Source organism: Armigeres subalbatus, chromosome 2 (assembly GCF_024139115.2).
Source record: "Armigeres subalbatus isolate Guangzhou_Male chromosome 2, GZ_Asu_2, whole genome shotgun sequence".
In the NCBI taxonomy this organism is placed as follows: Eukaryota; Metazoa; Arthropoda; class Insecta; order Diptera; family Culicidae; genus Armigeres; species Armigeres subalbatus.
In genome coordinates this window covers 317,121,282-317,141,928 of record NC_085140.1, presented here as the reverse complement: position 1 = coordinate 317,141,928, position 20,647 = coordinate 317,121,282, and the positions used below count along the sequence as shown (strand labels likewise).

The following is a 20,647-nucleotide window of genomic DNA, read 5'->3' as shown; positions in this document are numbered from 1 at the left end:
CCATTCCCACTTTCGCGACACACTGTTAGTCAGTTCTCACATTGTTTGCTGCGTTCTCCACACCCCCAATTACATTCTTCCCACACCGTCTCACGATCTCTCAGCGTACAACGTTCTACCCACCCAAACTTGATTACGATTTTCGCTTCGCAGAATCCACAACGTATTGTTGTCGACCCTCTCGTCTCTTTTCCTACCCTCCCCTCCCATCCTTACAGCTTTATGCTTTCGTAGATGCTGCTACTGACTGCGTGGTGTTTTATGCTGCCACTCATGCTCGTGCTCATATTTCGATGTTTCAATCGCGCTGCACAATTTCCCTTCCCCAGCAGCATTTCTCCTGACTGGTTCTCCGATTGGCACGGATAGAAAAGGACTTGCTACCACCCTACCACCCACAACAGCACCAATCTCTCCCCGTCTGTCTTCGTTTCCCTACTCGGCGGTGCGGTACTCCTATTGCGTTCTGGTGGTGGTGGTGGTCGCACGGTGGCGGCGGGCGTTCTCTCTTTCTCACCAACCAACCAGAGTGGAAAGTCTAGGGAAAACTGGCACGGATGGCTTTGTTCGGAAGCTTCTCTCCCATCATCGGCCCAGACTCGACCCCGAGTGAGTACCTCTACTCACTGCAAACAAGCGCCCGCCAGCTGGGCCGACCGGGGTCGGGGAAGTTTGAATATGGTTATGATAAAAAAAATTATTCGAGGATGTATGAAATAGTTGAGATTTTGCCTTCGGTTTGTCTGCATTTTTTGTGTGTTTGGCGAGCGGGCGTAGGGAAAAAAACTCACATACAAGTTGTCTCACCGCAGCACGACGGAAGTCACATTGTCACAAGTTACGGTTTTTGGTCGACATCGACGTCGTGAATCACGCCGTAGTCCGCTGGCGACGCTGTTCGGATCGGTATTGCCGTCGAGTGCCGTGGTTGACGTCCGGTTCCGCGTGGTTCCGTTACTCGTTTGGGGTTGTTCGCTCAATGTGATGTGAAAGTGCTCATTTCGGCAACACAGTGCTCGTTACCGACAGTGCAGAGGGGCATTGGAGTGATAATTAAATTACCCCACAATACGCTTTTGAAAAGCTGGTGTGTGTCTTGACCTATATTTTGCGCTCCGGACCCAAGAAGCATCCAACAGCCCAACACAGTCAAGCAGAAAGATTAGAGACAAACGGCCCCCTCTTCTGGCCTGGTTGGTTGGTCGTTGTCGTCGCAGAGGATACTAATTACACGACCACAATCAACAGCAGTTACTCGTGCAATCCACCCGCCACCCAACGTCGTTCGCCAAAAACCCCGACGACGGCGACGGGAGCAATTCGCACGATTCGCGTTTCGGTCGGCAGAGCAAGGAGTTCTTCGGGTGAATGGCTGCGACGATTGTCGACCGGGTGAAGATATGATGGTAATGATCGTAATTATAGTCACCTCGCTACGAACTGTTGCAACTGGCACTAAGGCATGTGTTTGATTGATCAACGTTTGATGTCAGTGACTGAATTGTCGAATGCGTCATGTTGTTACTAGAATCGTGCCAACTGTAGGAGCGGACAAATAAATGGGAAACGTAAAATTGCATTGATAAAATAGCGGATGTATTCGTATGGAGGATTACTATAATCATGAATATACATTGTGGCTTAAACTAACATAAACAAAATAAAAATATTGACTGGATTTCTTACCGTAATTTAAAATGATGTGCCCAAAAATATGTGGAATTTAATCGTGCATATACAAACAGATACCTACACGTATTTCCAAGTAACGAAAAATAATTTTCGGGTTCAACATTTAGCCTTTCTTAAGCTCTGCACGTAAAGCAAGTGTCAAATATAACTAGTGATCATAACACAACTGAGTATTTAACCGTGATGAACTTATTTTTAAGATAAAAAATCACTTTACTAAAGTATTTAAAAAAAACTGAGTATTCTGTATTTTAGTGTCATGCAGATTCAGTTATATGCCTTTGGAGATATTTTTTGCTTAACGTAAGATGTTGATAGCTGTATTAAGCTATTTTAAGTATTTTACGAAAATATGCTTCAAGGTGCTCCACTTAACCGTGTATTATCCATAATGTTGTAGTGTATGTTTGATTCCATCACCAACATCGGTTTGACACTTATAGTACCGGTACTTTGGATGCTATGCCCAAGCAAACTAGATGTTGGTCATGCGAACAGGAGCGACATTAGCAGTCTTATACAGTGAACTCTTCCTTACTTGATATTGAAGGGACCATCGAGTTAGGGAGGTATCGAGATAGGAAACACATTTATATTTGGCCGAATGCCGTTTAACCAAACAGTTAAAATTTGTTTCCTTATTAAGTGAAGCGAGAAGTGAGATGTTCGAAGTGAAAAGTGAACAGCGAGAGCTTAGAGGTGAGAAGTGAGTAATGAGATGTTCGAAATGAGTACAGAATAGTGAGAAGTGAGTATTTAGGATGTGTGCAGCAGCATGTGCGTAGTGGAAAGTGAGAGATAAGAAGAGAGAAGTGAGAGATGATAAGTGAGAAGCGAAATGTTGAGTAGTGGAAGTGAGTGGAGAGATATAAGACAGAAAGGAGAAGAAAAAAGAATGAAGGAAAGAGACAGAATCTCGTTTCTCACTTCGCGTTCCTCGGTCCTAACTTCTCACTTCTTAATACTTCCTTCTCACTAACCACTTCTCACTCCCCATTTCTCACTTCTCACTACTCACTTCTTACTTGTCTCTTCAAATCTTTCCTCCCTCTTCTCACTAAACACTTCTCACTTCGCACTCCTCACTTCTCCCTGATAACTATTCATTCTTCACTTCTCACTTCGCACAACCCACATCTCACTTCTAACCTTCCATAACTCACTTCTCACTTCATACATCTCTCTTCTCACTCCCCACTTCTCACATTTAATTTTTCACTTCTCACATATAACTTCTTATATTTCCATTCTTCCCATTTCTTATTTATTACTTTCCACTTCTAATTTCTAACTTTTCACTTTTCACTTTTTCCTTCCAAATTACGAAATCAAATGTTGCAGTAGGGACACGGCAAGTATTTTCGTCTGTTCGTCATAGTCTCGAAAACCAATAAAAAAAAAGACGCTTTTTTGTAAAACTCATACATACCAAATCGTAGGCTCAGAAGAAACGTTCTGCTACAGTGGAGTTCTAGCAAATGTACGTTGCTTTCGTTGGTTTTAGCCCCTAAGACGAAGGACGGAAATACCTGCCGTGTCCCTACCAAATAACAAAATAACTTTTCGTAAATTCCCTTTTTTTGCGCAAATTTGCTTATGCTTTCAAGGAAATCGAATCGCGCTCTTCAACCAAATCAAAGATTGAAATAGGTTCTGCGGTAGATATCTTTATTTGTGATGTCTGCTGATTCTTGATTCTATGAAACCAAAACAGCCATTGTGCTATCAAAGGGAGTTGATGCTGGAAGCCTTTGAGACAGAAAATCAGCAATCTGCGGATAAAATGTGTACCTAAGTTGAAATGGCCTCTCTGCATTTCAAAATTGTGTCCTTCGGTGATGCAAAATAGAAGTCACCTTCGCCGAAATGAAACTATAACAACTAGACACATGATTACGTTTTAATAATATCTTGTTATTATTTACGTTACAAACTCGGCTGCTTTCCGTGAGGTAGAAATCCATTGGAAGATTTTGGAATTTCAACCATGTTTCACCGGGAGCGGAAGAAAGCAATGTTCTTGAATCCGGCTGTAGTTTTATTGCAACAGAATGTAGCCAAACACTTATTTTTTTATTCTTATTTGAAACTGTAGTCAACACAAAATAAATACCGTCTTTTCAATGCTAGCAATCGGATGATTTAAAAAAACTTGCGTAGCATAAACCGAACTTTGAAATCAACGAAAACAGTTTATTTACAAGAGTGGATAGGCAGGATAGGCTGATTTGGAATGTTTTTTCAGCATTTACAGTGCTGCCCATTCAAACAAATTCACCGTTGCCAGTTATTTTTTTTACAGGGATCAAAATTCGCGTCTTTGTAGGGGAGACTGGGTAGACTTGATCCCCTTTTCTGATTTCCGATGTATCACAACCAAAAATAAAGAAACATACACGATTTCCACACAGGCTCTCTAAAAAATATAGTATTTAACTTTACTGATGTATGACAGTCCTTGAATTATTGTTGTTATTGATACACAATCGATTTTTTGGAGTGCTGTCAAAAATCGACTTTGAAAATATTCGGGGGAAATTGATCCCTCTCCAAGAATTTGCTTTGATAAAATTAGAAAGGTGCCCTCAGATTTTTAAAATATTTTCCCTTCAAAATACGCGGAATTATCGAGTTGCTGTGCGTATACATGAACGATTTTTGTTATTGAATTCGACAGCACATGCATTTTTAAAATTTGGGGAGACTTGATCCCCTTTCTATGAGATCTACGCAATAAATAATTTTTCCTGCCAACCCTTCATCAAATCCGTCAAATCTACAAAAAATTAGAAGCCTAAGAACAGATTTATATTTTTTTGAATTTTTTCGCCAAATTTTTGTATGGGTGACTAACGGGGGATCAAGTGGCCCCATATTGAGGCAATGCCTTCAAATCCAAATATCCTAGAAATTTGATGGAATGTTGACATTTTTATCAGTACAGATCAATAAGCATATTTATGGCTTGTTGCTGTGAAAAAACGAAAGAATTTGGTCATTGTTATGAAAAGTTGTTCAAATTTTGCGTGGCCAATTAAAAAATCTTTAGGAAGGTCAAAACATACAAACCGTCCTGCAGAATAAATAAGGTTGTCAATCCAAAAAATAACTCACCACATAATGGTCATTTGTCTAGAGGATCTATACTAAAAAATACGCTAAAACAAAACTACTTTAGTACTCGATAAAACAGGGGGTGATCAAGTCTCCCCGGGGATCAAGTCTACCCACCTTCCCCTATATATTGCCCCTATAAGATATTTTATGAGGGGCCCTCCTTAGCCGTGCGGTAAGACGCGCGGCTACAAAGCAAGACTTTGCTGAGGATGGCTGGGTTCGATTCTCGGTGCCGGTCTAGGCAATTTTCGGATTGTCTCGACCTCCTTGGGCATAAAAGTATCATCGTGCTAGCCTCATGATAATACGAATACAAAAATGGTAACCTGGCTAAGAAACCTCGCAGTTAATAACTGTGGAAGTGCTTAATGAACACTAAGCTGCGAGGCGGCTCTGTCCCAGTGCAGTGTGGGGATGTAATGCCACACGGTGTAAAAAAATGGATTATTATCGAAGTTTCATGTACCTCTGATTTTTTTTCACAGAAAGTTAGGCCAGGTCATTTGAAATGAGGCACGGGGTGTTTTAAAATATTTCATCGGCGATTTTTTGAAAAAAGTGATTTTTATTGTCTTCATCTCCAATATTTGGTATAGAAAATCAATTTATAACTCAGCAATGGATGAATCACAGTAATTTACCCTCAAAATTAGAAATATACACATTTGTAACATTTCTTCATAGAAAACCAATTTTTGAACGGATCGAAAATGTGGAAAAATCGTTTATTTTTGTATTTTAAGCGTTTTAGAAGTATTTTTTGCGTAATTTTTTTGTTATTTATGCATGAATCACATTTTTTTCCAGCAATTATCATCTATTTCCAGCCTTCATGCAGTTCTCTGCTCAATGTTGTATTTGCATTTTTTTCTTCTTCCAACATTCGTACTAGATAGCCAGCCCATTGTCAGTCTGTCATATTTTAAAGGATTCATAATATTTTCCTGTTGATACACTGTATCATAGCTTCTGTGGTACACATCATATTTTGCTTGAAATCCAAGAAAGCTTCTCATAATTTCCATGCTTCATTTCTGAAACTGGCTACCGGATGAACTAAAGTTTTATATAGAGCGAATTTCATTTTTGTATGTATGTTACGGCAGCTAAGCTGTTGCTACACGCTCGACTGTCTCATATTTGATTCGGTCCATATATGCGGTGGTTATTCATGCTTTTATGGGCAGTAAACTGGTTACTTATGTCTTAGAACAGCGGTTCTCAACCTTTTTCTTGAGAGGTACCCCTTCAAACTTTTGCATGATTTGAGGTACCCCCTCTCGAAAGTAGGCTTCCAATCCTCTTGAAAACATAATTCCGAGCCCTTTTGAAGGGAAGCTCCTTTAAGCTTTTGAGTCTCTTTAAAGTAGGCTTCCGCGCCTCTTTATTAGAGGCTTTTGAGCCTCTTGTAGAGAGGCTTCCGAGCCTCTTGAAGGCGGTTTTCGAGCCACTTAAAAGGAAGCTTCCGTTGCATCTTGAAAGAACGCTTCTGAGCTTCTTGAAGCGAGGCTTCCGAGCTTCTTGAAAGGAGGCTGCCGAGCCTCTTGAAAGCAGGCTTACGAGCCTCTTGAAAGAAGGCAACCTAACCACTTGAAAGGAGGCTTCCGAACCTCTTGAAAAGAGGCTTCCGATCCTCTTGCAAAAAGGCTTCAGAGCCTCTTGCAAGGAGGCTTTTGAGCCTTTTGATAGAAGACTTCCGAGCTTCTTGAGAGAAGGCTTCCGAGCATCTTGAAAGGAGGTTTTTGATTCTCTAGAAAAGGAGGCTTTTGAGCCTCTAGAAAAAAAGGCTTTTGAGCTTCTTGAAAGGAGGCTTCCGAGCCTCTTGAAAGAAGGCTTCCGAGCCTCTTGGAAGGAGGCTTCCGAGCCTCTTGAAAGGAGCCTTCCGAGCCTCTTGGAAAAAGGCTTCAGAGCCTCTTGAAAGGAGGCTTTTGAGCCTTTTGAAAGAAGGCTTCCAAGCATCTTGAAAGGAGGTTTTTGATTCTCAAGAAAAAGGAGGCTTAAGAGCCTCTTGAAAGAAGGCAACCTAACCACTTGAAAGGAGGCTTCCAAACCTCTTGAAAAGAGGCTTCCGAGCCTCTCGAAAGGAGCCTTCCGATCCTTTTGGAAAAAGGCTTCAGAGCCTCTTGAAAGGAGGCTTTTGAGCCTTTTGAAAGAAGGCTTCCAAGATTCTTGAGAGAAGGCTTCCAAGCATCTTGAAAGGAGGTTTTTGATTCTCTAGAAAAGGAGGCTTTTGAGCTTCTTGAAAGGAGGCTTCCGAGCCTCTTGAAAGAAGGCTTTCGAGCCTCTTGGAAGGAGGCTTCCGAACCACTTGAAAGTAGACTTCCGAGCCTCTTGAAAGCAGGCTTACGAGCCTCTTGAAAGAAGGCAACCTAACCACTTGAAAGGAGGATTCCGAACCTCTTGAAAAGAGGCTTCCGAGCCTCTCGAAAGGAGCCTTCCGATCCTTTTGGAAAAAGGCTTCAGAGCCTCTCTTGAAAAGAGGCTTTGAGCCTTTTGAAAGAAAAGTTTCCGAGCTTCTTGAGAGAAGACTTCCGAGCCTCTTGAGAGGAGGCTTCCGAGCCTCTTGAAAGGAGGCTTCCGAACCACTTGAAAGGATGCTTCCGAGCCTCTTGAAAGAAGGCAGCCTAACCACTTGAAAGGAGGCTTCCGAGCTTCTTGAAAAGAAGCCTTCGAGCTGCTTGGAAGAAGGCTTCCGAGAGGCGTAAAAGGATGCTTCTAATCCTCTTGCAACTAAGCAACCGAGCTTTAGTGAAAAAAAAATCATTTTGTTCACTCGACGTTTTGTTCGTTTGATCTTTTGTTCCGCAGCCCTTCATAAATTGTGCTGGTTGTGGAAGGCAGGATTCAATTGGGATTTATTGATCGCATTACATATTATGTACAATATAATTTTTTGAAATAGAAAATACACAATTATCAAAACTTTATCAATGAATTTTAATGAATCGCCTGCTTTGAGCGTGCTTACAGCGGCACACTAGGAGTTAACTTTCGGAAATCAGTATGGCGAAAGGCATCTAATGCTTAATATCTCAAAAATAAGCACCTTAATCGAAAAAATATTTGGTAGGCGTAATAGCGGACACCGTCCTACATAACCGGTACCAAATAGTTTTTCGTGAAAAGTTCCTACGGTTAAGAAAACCCGCGTTAGATGTCTTTCGCCATACAAACTTCAGGTGGTTAACTCATGCTGGCTATTTTGCGCATATACCATAGCGCCTGGAAGTGACAACGGCAGGTAGAAAATCAGCCACTGCCAATAATTCATTGGAATTGTAATATGTCCGCCATTACGCATTTTTGTCCGAGATACCCCCTAGGGCCAGCGAAGGTACCCCCAGGGGTACATGTACCCCAGGTTGAGAACCGCTGTCTTAGAAGACTGTTTTCGCAGCAGCAATACTTCCTATTCCATCGACTCATTCGTTCGACTGTCACTGAAAATGCTTGCTATGTGCAGAAAAAACATAATGAATCACCCACTTTGAGCGTGCTTACAGCGGCACACTTGGAGTTAACTTTCTGAAATTAGTATGGCGGAAGGCATCTAATGTCCAATTTCTCAAAAATAAGCACCTTCATCGAAAATATATTTGGTAGGCGTAGTAGCAGACACCTTCCTACATAACCGGTACCAAATAGTTTTTCATGAAAAGTTTCTATTTTCGAGAAAACCCGCGTTAGATATCTTTCGCCATACAACACCTTAATAAAGTTTAAAAAAAAAAAAAATCTTTCGCCATACAAATTCCTGGCGGTTAACTCATGCTGGCTATTTTGCGCATATACTATAGCGCCTGGATGTGACAGCGGCGGGTAGAAAATCAGCCACTGCCAATAATTCATTAGTATTGTTTCTGTTGACGTTTACCTCTGAAATTGCCTCACGAACGCAAATCGGACTCATTTCTGTGTGATACATAACTTTACTCAATTCAAACGTGTTTAAATTTCGAATAATTTATAAATTAGTGGAAAGTGCAAAAATATTCAATGACTAATATTCAACCGAATATTGACAGTCCAGTCCAGAGCCGACTATGAATGTGTCTGGAAGTGAGCTGAAGAAAGGTGGGCTTCACCAAATAATTTCGATTATTTTACACTCTGGCATTAACTCTGCTAAGACGGTGTATATGGTTGCGTGTAGAGACAGAGATAAGTTTTTTATTGATTGTGCCGTGATGGTGCTCGAAGGGTTGTGTTTAAAGGTGTTGAAAAAATGTTCCAAATGCTTGGTGCAGCCGATTATGACGTTTCCTGTGAAGCATTTCTACTACGACTAAGGTTACCTTCTGCATACATAATCAGTTCCAGGACTAAGTTTTGCTTTTTAATTTTACGACTAAAAGGTGTTACGTACAATACTCAGTGAGAGACCAGAAAAAAAGCGTGTGGCACATACCAAACATACTATATTTGCACATACGCATGAGCTACGCGCTGTATCATATGCTCAAAAAAGAAAATGTTATAACTTCTAAAATACGGCGCACTTCAGTGGGTAAGTCATCTAGCACAAATGTTGAAAGAGAAAATTTCCGATATTGTATCTAACAGAAAACATGATAGAAGTCGGAAATAGATAATAATTACTGAAAAAACTGTAACCTTCGCAAATAAAAAATAATAAAAAAAAAACACTTAAGAAACGCTTGAATTACATGAAAAAAGGATTTTTTTACCATTTTAGATCCGTTTAAATATTTGTTTTCTATACAGAAAAACTACAAATGTGTATATTTCTATTTTTGATGGTTAATTACTATGATTCATCCATTGCTGAGTTATCATTTGACTTCCGACTATACCGAATATTGGAGATGAAAACAATAAAAACTACTTTTTTCAAAAAATCGCCGATGAAATATTTTGAAACACTCCGTGCCTTATTTCAAATGTCCTTGAATAACTTTCTGTGAAAAAAATCAGAGGTACATGAAACTTCGATAATAATCCATTTTTTTACACCGTGTGCCAATAAGAAGAAGAAGAAGATATTGTATGGGACGTTTCTGGGTAGCCCGATTATTTACTTTTTATGGTTTATATTGATATGATTATGCGTGAACATTCCGTTAGGTCCGAATACAAGATAATGTTTGTAACTTTTTATTTTTCATTCGTGTTTTCCTCAACATTTCTTGCTTAGAATGCAATGATGTGAATAATCTAACGACACGTTTTAAGAATCATATGAAAATCTTTGTTCTAAAGCCCGGGTAACCGAAAAGTGAAACTGGTAGAATTGATGATGGAACCCATCGGAATGTGCAGCCCGAAATTTCCTAACAAACGGGCTCCTACTAATTCTCAAAGTAGATAAACACGAGAAAAACAGCTGTTTCGATCTGTCTCATAAAATGCATTATAGTGTCTTTTATTCAAACCCACACAGACAGATAAATCAATACAATTTGAGTTGAAAATACTCAAAATTTGGGTAATTTTTCTTTTTTTCTCATGATTGTTGTCAAAACTAGAGCAAGATGCAAACGCCACACAGGCCCGATTTGAGTATATTCAATATTCTCAATTTTTAGTTGATCAAAGTCCCTTTTGGGTAAATTAAACTTAGCTTTGGGTAAATTGTTTGCATGTGATTAAAGGCATCGCTTCGCTTGCTTAGTGCGATTCAATTGTTTTGTATTTTCTGCTTCTCTCTGCCGATGATGCCTCTCAGGCTCTCAGTCAGAAAGCCGAAGCAGGAATAGGATTAGGAAGCTCGGATTGCCAACAGTGGGATGATGCTGATAATATGTCTTCATCAACCAAGCAGTATTTCTAATCCCAGGGGTTAAAATTTTTTAGACATGCGTTGGGGTGGCTTGCGTTCCTACGCAATTTCGTATTATACATTGCACATTTGGGAACGACATATTGATGGACTTGAATGATCTCACTAAAAGCTGTGTCAAGCCCATAATGTTCCCGACGATTGATCATGCCTTAATAACATAATTTACGAACTTTTCAAAATACACATTTAACATCAATTCCAATCTGTACCATAAATTTTCTGCACCTCAAATCACCGGTTCATGTCTCGCCAAACGTTGGTGATTGATGCGTCGTTTCGCCTGAACGCTCGTGTTGATTGATACCGAAAAACACGTTAAAGCACCGCAATCATCCCAGGCTGATCTCTATCGTGTCAGATCAAAGCACCTGGGCACCGCCTCGGACCACGATTGACTGACTGCCTACCATTGGCATTTGCTGGCTACATCGACGGCGGCAGGCGATCACGATGATCATCTTCACCAATAACACAGGTGATCATGGTCGATATCGAACATGCAGTGCGACAAGCTTTCCATTTATTGTCCGCGAGGAGCGGTTGGTTATCTCACAAGGGCCGCCGACAGATTAATGGTCACCAACCACCAGCAACAAAGATGCGTCTCCTTCCCCAAGTAGGATGATGGCGCACTGCGTACACTTGCTATGGGGGGCTAGGCAGCGATGGCCGAAGGAGAAAATGATTGACATCAAATTACTTTTTCCCGCAATTAAAAATAATTTTTGTGACTTTATAAGGCCTAACAGGAATTTATTAGTAGCTACGTCCGGATTTATTGCCTATCAATCGGCGATCGTGTTTCGATCGGACTTTCCGCAGCACCACTTTACTTGCCCAGATTTTTACAAACTCAAGCGGTTCGATCAAAAGATTTTGTTCGGTGAGGACTTCGACCCGGTGTGATTGAATGATAATAATAATGTTTATAATGTTGAGCAGTTCAACATCAGAATGGAAGCTGAAATTAGATTACTGAATTGAGATGGCATCAAAAGTTCCCAATAATTTCGTCGACTTGCAGACACCTGTAAACCAAACCAGCATTTAAAATTCAATATTTGGTATTCTAATCTAACAACGTATATATTTTGCATCAGCGAAACTCAATAAAAATGCAGTATATTTAGTGGCAGCTATTGTGTCACTAAGGAGGAGGCATGAAAAATTTCAATTTGCTTCAATTTTAATTTCCTTATACGGCACTTCCTCAGCACAACTGCTGGGAATTTCCACCTATCCCGGGCAATCTAAATGCTAAAGGGGATTAGCCTCTGTGAATCTCATTCGCCGATTGACTTAAATCCTACAAAAAGCGCTCCGGATGTATAATTTGTGGTGGTTCAGGAACCTTCTTACAATGCTGCAAGTTCTAAGAACTACTTTCCTTTGGATGCTGTGGAGGTTATGAGATAGTTCAAACTCTCCTAAGGATCTCAGAAGAGATTTGTGGCGACCGAGATAGGCTCAATCAGTAATCGGCTGAACACCCGGACACGATACGCTCGGTCGTCTCTCCTACTGAATTGCAGTTGGGGGTGCATCCCATGCAACTCCTTCTACTTCAACGATGCAATCATCTCGTCGACAGTTTTGATGTCGCAATTCAGGTGATAGCCTTCCTGCGCCAGATGCAGGACACTGAATCCGTGGTCAGCTTCACACACAGGGCAATCGATTTCGTGGCGGTTCTGGCTCTTCACGAAGTATCTTCGCAACTGCTGGAAACACATAGTGTTTGTATATCGGTCACGCCTCCTCCTTCTACTGTACGTGGCAGGGTGACTCTCTCAATGGACGATTTTGGATGGCGCATGCGATGGTTGGTGAATACCACTAGTACGGCTCGTTCTAACGCCTTCAAGTCAGCCTTGGTCCACTTCTCTGTACGTCAACAAGGGCAAGGCAAACGTGTTTATCGCCTTCACTTTGTTGCCAGTCGACAAGAAGTTCTTCAAAATACCGTTGATACGATGCAAGAACTTTTCCTGCAGCTCTTTCTTTACCATCGTATGGTGAATACCTTTCAGTTGCAGGATACCTAGGAACTTGTACGTTTCGCCTTCAACCATGTTTTGAATCTCCTCCTGTTTGTAAACAGGGAAACTGTCGGCATCTACCAGGTGACCCCGATGTAGATATATGGATCAACATTTATGGATTCCAAACTCCATCCGGATGTCTTTACTGAATATCGTTACAAGCCGCAAAACTTGGTACAGCTTCTGATGCTGAGAGTCCTAGACCGTAACACCTTTTCTCCATCGGTAATGTGTAGGAAAGTGCTCCACATCCCCATATCGTATGGCATTAGCCTGATGACGTTACTGTCTACCTTATACAACTGCAGTACCTTAATGAGGTACGAATGAGGTACTGAGTCGTATGCTTTTTGATGGTCAATATACGACCATGGTTTCTTCGCTTGTGGGTGGCCTGCCATACAATGACTGCATCGACCTGATCCTTGCAGCCTCGTGTGTTACGTCGGCAACCTTTTTGTTCCTCGGTCATCAGGTTGTTGACGTCACAATGGTTCTGCACCCTCCTTGCTATTACCGATGATAGCACTGTATATAGACTCGAAAGACACGTTATTAGTCTGTACTTGGCTTGGTTCAAAGTATTCCGATCCTTCGGCAGAAGATAAGTGACACCACTAGTGATATATTCCGGTAACTGCCCCGGGTTGTCAAGTACCATGTTGAAGCATTTCGCCATACGCCCGTGGACCGTTGTGAGTTTTTTATAATAAAAAAGGTTCACAAAATCGGGTCCTTCTTCTTCATTGGTATTACATCCCCCACTGTGAAATTGCCGCCTCGCAGCTAATTGTTCATTAAGCACTTCCACAGTTATTAACTGCGAGGTTTCTAAGCCAAGTTACAATTGCTGCTAGCATGATAATACGTTGATGCCCAGAGAAGTCGAGACAATTTCCAACCAGAAAATTGCCTAGATCGCAACCGGGAATGGAACCCAGCCACCCTCAGCATGGCCTTGCTTTACAGCCGCGCATCTTATCGCTGGGCTAAGGAGGGTCTCCTGGTGCAGTCCAATTCCTGATATACCGTGTGGCCTCACGTATGTCTTGGGCGGCCACGTTGATAGCGGTCATGTCTCCAATTCCACCACAATATCGCTCTTCTTCTGCCATCCACACCCCATCGCCTTTGTGTATGACGGGACGGGACAGATTGGACCAAAACTGCGTGATTTCTCCAATCTTTAGCCTTCGCCAAAGTCGACTTTGTCATTTCGGATGTGGTTGTAGAACTCCCTTTCGTTGATGTTGAACATTCGGTTTTGCTCCTTATTCTTTGAATATTCTTCATAACGTCACAATCGTTTATCAACCGCTGTAAATGGGTGTCGATGATGTCAGTTATGTTCGCCTCGGTGAAATCACAGAGCTATGAGGGATTTACAATTTCAGCAACATTCCGAACTAGCCTCGTTGATCGATTCCCCTGCTCGTACTGTGTTAATCGACCAATCTTTGACCGCAATGTGAAGATGCGGGCCTCTAGACGTCGCATCCTCGCGAGTGTTTGTACTTTGGGGCGTGAGCGTCTATCACTCTCATCTTGCAAGCTCGTTCGCAATCCCAACGTCCTTACAGCAGCCACTGCAGCCGAATACACAACTGCAGCTCCTCAATGTTCTCCACGGTTTCCAAGTACTGTGGCAAAATTTCCTGGTTAAGTATGTTTTCTGTACTCACCAACCGATAGGAGTACTGCAATTAGGATATTATTATTATTATTATTATTATTATCAGACTAAGGCCGGAGTGGCCTGTGCTGCACGTAAAAGACTTCTCCATGGCTGCACTTCGCCAACCACGCAGTCTGCGGAGGGTCCGCAAATCGTCTTCCACTTAATCGATCCACCTTGCTCGCTGTGCACCTCGTCTTCTTGTTCTCGTCGGATCGTTGTCGAGATATATTTTCATCGGATTACTGTCCGACATTCTGGCTACGTGTCCGTCCCACCGCAGTCTCCTGATTTTGGATGGTTCTACGATGGATGGTTCTACCAACAGCTGATGAAACTCGTGGTTCATTCGCCTCCTCCTCGTACCGCCATCTGCCCCCCACCATAGATGGTACGCAACACTTTCCTTTCAAAACTCCCAGTGCGCGTTGGTCCTCCACGAGCATCGTCCAGGTCTCGTGTCCGTAGAGAACTACCGGTCTTATAAGCGTTTTGTAGATAGTCAGTGTGGTACGGCGGCGAACTCTATTCGATCGGAGCGTCTTGCGGAGTCCAAAGTACGTACGATTTCCAGCCACTATGCGCCAAGTACACGAATTCTTCAACCACCTCGATTTCGTCACCACCGCTAGAAACTCGTGGTGGTTGGCTTACATTGACCTCTCTTGAGCCTCTTCCTATCATGTACTTCGTCTTCGACGTGTTGATGACTAGTCCAATCCGTTTAGCTTCGCTTTTCAGTCTGATGTAGGCTTCCTCCATCCTCTCAAAGTTACGTGCCATGATATCAATGTCGTCGGCGAAACCAAATAACTGGACGGACTTCGTGAAAATCGTACCACTCGTGTCAATCCCTGCCCTTCGTATTACTCCCTCCAAAGCGATGTTGAATAGCAGACACGAAAGACCATCACCTTGCCGTAACCCTCTACGCATTTCGAAGGGACTCGAGAATGCCCCTGAAACTCGAACTACGCACATCACCCGATCCATCGTCGTATCAGTTTATCCGGAAATCCGTTTTCGTGCATTAGCTGCCATAGCTGGTCCCGATCGATTGTATCATATGCGGCTTTGAAGTCGATAAATAGATGATGTGTGGGCACGTTGCATTCGCGGCATTTCTGCAATACCTGACGTATGGCGAACACCTGGTCTGTGGTAGAGCGTTCACCCATAAATCCCGCCTGGTACTGCCCCACGAACTCTCTTGCAATTGGTGTTAGTCGGCGGCATAAAATTTGGGAGAGTACCTTGTAGGCGGCGTTCAGCAATGTGATTGCGCGGTAGTTGCTACAATCCAGCTTATCGCCCTTTTTGTAGATGGGACACACGACACCTTCCATCCACTCCTGCGGCAGAACCTCATCCTCCAAAACCTTGGTAATCACCCAGTGCAGCGCTCTAGCCAGTGCCTCACCACCGTGTTTAAACAGCTCTCTTGGTAGTTGGTCAACTCCAGGGGCTTTGTTGTTTTTCAGCCGGCCGATCTCCTCCTGGATTTCCTGGAGATTCGGAGCCGGAAGTCGCATGTCCTGCGCGCGTGCTCCTAGGTTCATTACCATACCGCCACCGTTGTCTGCCATATCGCCATTCAGGTGCTCTTCGTAGTGCTGCCGCCGTAGTACTCACGCTCTTTTGTAAGAAGGTGCCCGTTTATGTCCTTACACATATCGTGGCCTTACGTGAACGGTTCAACTTCTCATAGAACTTTCGTGCATTATTAGCGCGGTACAGTTCCTCCGTCTCCTCACGGTCTCGATCTTCCTGCTGGCGCTTTTTCCACCGGAAAATCGAGTTTTGTCTGTTCCGCGCCCGTTTGTATCGTGCCTCGTTCGCCCTTGTGCGGTGTTGCAGCAATCTCGCCCATGCTGCATTCTTCTCCTCAACTAACTGCTCACATTCGCCGTCATACCAGTCGTTTCTCTGATCCGGGACCACCGTGCCTAGTGCAGCGGTTGCGGTGCTTCCAATAGCGGATCGAATATCTCTCCAGCCATCTTCAAGAGATGCTGCGCCTAACTGCACTTCCGCTGGGTGTGCCGCTTCCAGCTGCCGCGCGTAGTCTTGGGCTAGTCTACCATCTTGCAGCCGCCCAATGTTTAGCCGCGGCGGACGCCTCCGACGCGTGTTGATCACCGTAGAGAGTTTTGAGCGCAGACATACTGCAACGAGGTAGTGGTCGGATTCAATATTCGCACTGCGGTAAGTGCGTACGTTCGTGATGTCGGAGAAGAATTTACCGTCGATTAGAACGTGGTCGATTTGGTTTTCCGTTACTTGATTAGGTGATTTCCATGTGGCCTTGTGGATATTCTTGCGGGGGAAAAAAGTGCTTCGGACCAGAGCATAAAATATTCACTTTCATGAAGCACATTCGCTCCGAGTTTTGAAAATCGTGTTTTGATCATTCAAAACATAGAATGACTTTCTCAGTTTACTTCTTCATAGATTCATTCAATTGATTATCATTGGGTATGGTAACTGCCCGCGAAAAAAACATAATTAGCCTTGATTATACTGACATTTGCTGCTGAAAAGCCCTTTAATTGAACGTCGGGATTAAATCTATGCGTGTATTGATTTAAATCATCAAACATGTGTTCAGTTTCACGATTATTTAATTATTTGTGAAATTCTAATGAATATTCAATGACCCATATTCATTTCGAAAATTGACGGTGCAGGGCCGAATATGAATATGTTTAGAAGTTAAGTGACAAAGAAGCAAGGATGTTATCGATCATTTAGTAATCTGCGTTCGATCATTTAGTAGTTTGTCAATAACTCATTCCAGAGGCTAAATTTCAAAATGTGTTGTATGGTGGACTTTTAGTGCGAAGGTTTTTCTACAACTCTCCTGAACAGGTCGATGTCCGAATTCCACTGCTAAAGGAGTTACGGTGCTAGTTGCTATACTAATACTAAATGATAACAAAATATGCAATCATTTAGTCTAAGATACTGCTACTAGCGCTATAGCTCTGTTACTAGTGAAATTCAAACAACGAACTGTTAGGCAGAGTTGTAGATAAACCTTTGCACTAGAAGTCCACCATACAACACATTTTGAAATTTAGCCTCTGGAATGAGTTATTGACAAACTACTAAATGATCGAAGGCAGATTCCTAAATGATCGATAACATCCTTGCAAAGAAGGCCGATGGGCTTCATAAAAAATATTCGAATATTTAAAACTCTGCTTCGAACTACCATTCCGCGGGAGGCTGCAAAGTTTATACATCGTTGGCCGTTGTCGTTCGATACGGTATGCAGACTATCTGGTCCGATACATTTCCTCCCTTCCTACCTGAGCGTTCATGTCACCGATGACGATTTTGACGTCCCGCAGTGGGCATCCATCGTATGTCTGCTCCAGCTGCGCATAAAACGCTTCTTTCTCGTCGTCGGATCTCCCTTCGTGTAGGCAGTGCACGTTGATGATGCTATAGTTGAAGAAACGGCATTTTATCCTCAGCTTGCACATCCTTGCGTTGATTGGCTGCCACCCAATCACGCGTTGGCGCATCTTTCCCAGCACTATGAAGCCGGTTCCCAGCTCGTTGGTGGTGCCACAGCTTTGGTAGAAGGTAGCCGCTCGATGCCCGCTTTTCCACACTTTCTGTCCTGTCCAGCAGATTTCCTGCAGCGCTACGACATCGAAGTTGCGGGGATGTAATTCATCTTAGATTATCCTGTCGCAACCTGCAAAGCCTAGCGACTTGCAGTTCCATGTCCCAAGCTTCCAATCGTGATCCTTTGTTCGTCGCCTAGGTCGTTGCCGATTGTATCGAGTCGTATTATCTTCTATGTCATTCGTAATAGTTCTTTTTAAAGGCGGCTTATTGGGCCTGCGCAAACCTCCTGTCTCATCGGAGGGCCGTCGTGTCAAGGCTGTTTAGCGTCCCACCTAACACCAGGACTTGGGCTTGTGCGCTTTGAGCGGCACACGGTCGCTTTGGCGGAGCCTACTTGCGGATTAGACTGGCCCAGATTACTATGGGGAGAAAAAAATGTTGTCGAATTCCACGGGGCACCCCCCAGAATTGTGTCTTTGGGTGAGAAAATCAATCTCTGAAAATTTCAGCTCAATCGCTTGTTGCATAAGCTGGCGCATTTGATTTGAAGTTTGTATGGGGATTTCAGCCAAAATGTATAGGAAAATACACCTCCGTCACTCATTCGATCTGGAAATTGGTTCTGATTGCTCGATTGACCTCAGAATTGCAAAACGGCAGTTGGTATGCTACAGAACAATTTCACAGAACATTGCATGATGATTAAATGAACTTTTATATAATTTTCGGCTGATTTATTAGGAGCTGATTTGTGTATTTTTGGGTTTTTTGATCGAATCGCATCAGCCGAAACCTATATAAAAGTTCATTTAATCATCATACAATGTTCTGTGAAATTGTTCTGTAGCATACCAACTGCCGTTTTTGCAATTCTGAGGTCAATCGAGCAATCAGAACCAATTTCCAGATCAAATGAGTGACGGAGGTGTATTTTCCTATACATTTTGGCTGAAATCCCCATACAAACTTCAAATCGAATGCGCCAGCTTATGCAACAAGCGATTGAGCTGAAATTTTCAGAGATTGATTTTCTCACCCGAAGATACAATCCTGGGGGGTGCCCCGTGGAATTAGACAACTTTTTCTTTCCTGGGCCAGTCTATTGCGGATACATGCAGCTTTTTATAGAGGTTTAACAGGGCCCACTGTCAAACCCCACCACATCCTAGGCAGGCGCCACAACTCGCAGATGGCCTGGGGAGGGATCGTCAAGCCCTTGGACATAGTCCCTGCTGCCCCCAATTAGGATATCCGGTGCCGGAACAAAGGATCTGTCCCACGGAACTGTGTAACTGCTGTGCCCATCTGATTGGCTAGTTCGTTCTTCAATCGGTGTCGTTGCAATTCCACTGTTGGTTTGTTAGAAAAAAAATGTTTCACGGCCCATTATAAAAACCAGTAAACGAAATGTTCAACGAAAACCTTTCGATTTGGATCAAAGTATGAGCAAAAAATGACACGGAATGTCATGACATTATTGACACTTATTCGGTTCTCACGACGCCAATTTCAGATTTAGAGTAATGCCAAATTAGAAAAAGTTTAAGAATCCTGTTTACTGTTTATAACAAAACACATCTGTTAATTATAAGCAAATTAGTCCCATGACATCGAAATTACATTTCGCAACACTGTTTGCGTGTGAACTAAGGTATGAGCAATTTTCTTTCATTCCGTACTCAATGAAAATTTGTCTTGGAATAATATCATACTTATCAAACTTTGAGACGTCAAACAACATTTTTGTCAAACAACTATTTCGGCCAAAAGACCGTTCGGTCAAACGACAGATTCGGCCATTCGGCAAAAATGCACTTTCGATCAAATGACCATTTCGGCAAAACGGCAAGATGGGTTTCGGCATGATTGTTTATTCGGCCAAATGATATATTCAACCATTCAACGACTGTCGGCCTAGTGGCCTTTGGCCAAATGGCTTTCGGCCGATTAATTTTGGGTCAAACGGTCATTCTCTCACTTTTTCAACCTTTCGACTACATCATATAAAATTGTCGAAATATGGAACAGAAATTATATGAACCTCAATTTTCTGTTCAATCTTTTTTATACAACTATTAAATAATTATTCGCTATGTGTTGAGTGACTTTTGATTGGTAGGGTAAGACGGTATAATGCGCCCCACCTGGCCAAAACGCCCCCTTTAATTTCTAGAAAACTATAATTAACTAAGAGTCCAAAACAATTGATACCTATAAATATTTGTAAAACCATCATACTATGTAAATGTGGAAGTATTTTTGTACTGCATAATGAAAATATTTGCAAAATACAAAAAGTTACAGTTTTGATGTAACTTTTAATGTTTGTTTTCTTAACATTCTGGAGCGACGCTAGCATACTGTCCGCAAAACTTGCACTGAAACACTCAGTTGGGCATCAAAATAACTTTTCTCAGAAGTTAATCTTCTATATAATAAAAATGAGTTGAGACTTCCTTCCTGACGATTTAACTTGCGAACGGGTTGACCGATCTGCAATATTTTTTCCCTCATCGGTTCGTTTTGGGATCCGCAAGGTTTATATATACAAAAAGTTGGTCAATTTAAAGGAGAAATGTAAAAAAAACCATTAGATTACAATTTTGGATCATCTGTTGAGGAAAACAAAATAAACGCACGGAAATTGATCTAGAGTGCGGTGCTGCAAATAGTTCATTTCGACATTTGCATCACCCGGGCAAAGCTGGTTTCTTTTGTTAGTATGATATAAAATTGCTT

The 20,647-nt window shown here is 42.4% G+C and overlaps 1 protein-coding gene across 1 annotated transcript in view; it reads left to right on the top strand.

Annotated features, from left to right (window-relative positions):
• The first annotated feature begins 801 nt into the window (after positions 1-801).
• Positions 802-20,647, top strand: part of LOC134216778 (LIM/homeobox protein Lhx9-like) — a 156,505-nt gene continuing 136,659 nt past the window's right edge. Inside the window, exon 1 of the mRNA XM_062695583.1 lies at positions 802-1,406. The gene's annotated coding sequence lies outside the window, so the exon portion shown is untranslated. The remainder of the gene's footprint in view (positions 1,407-20,647) is intronic.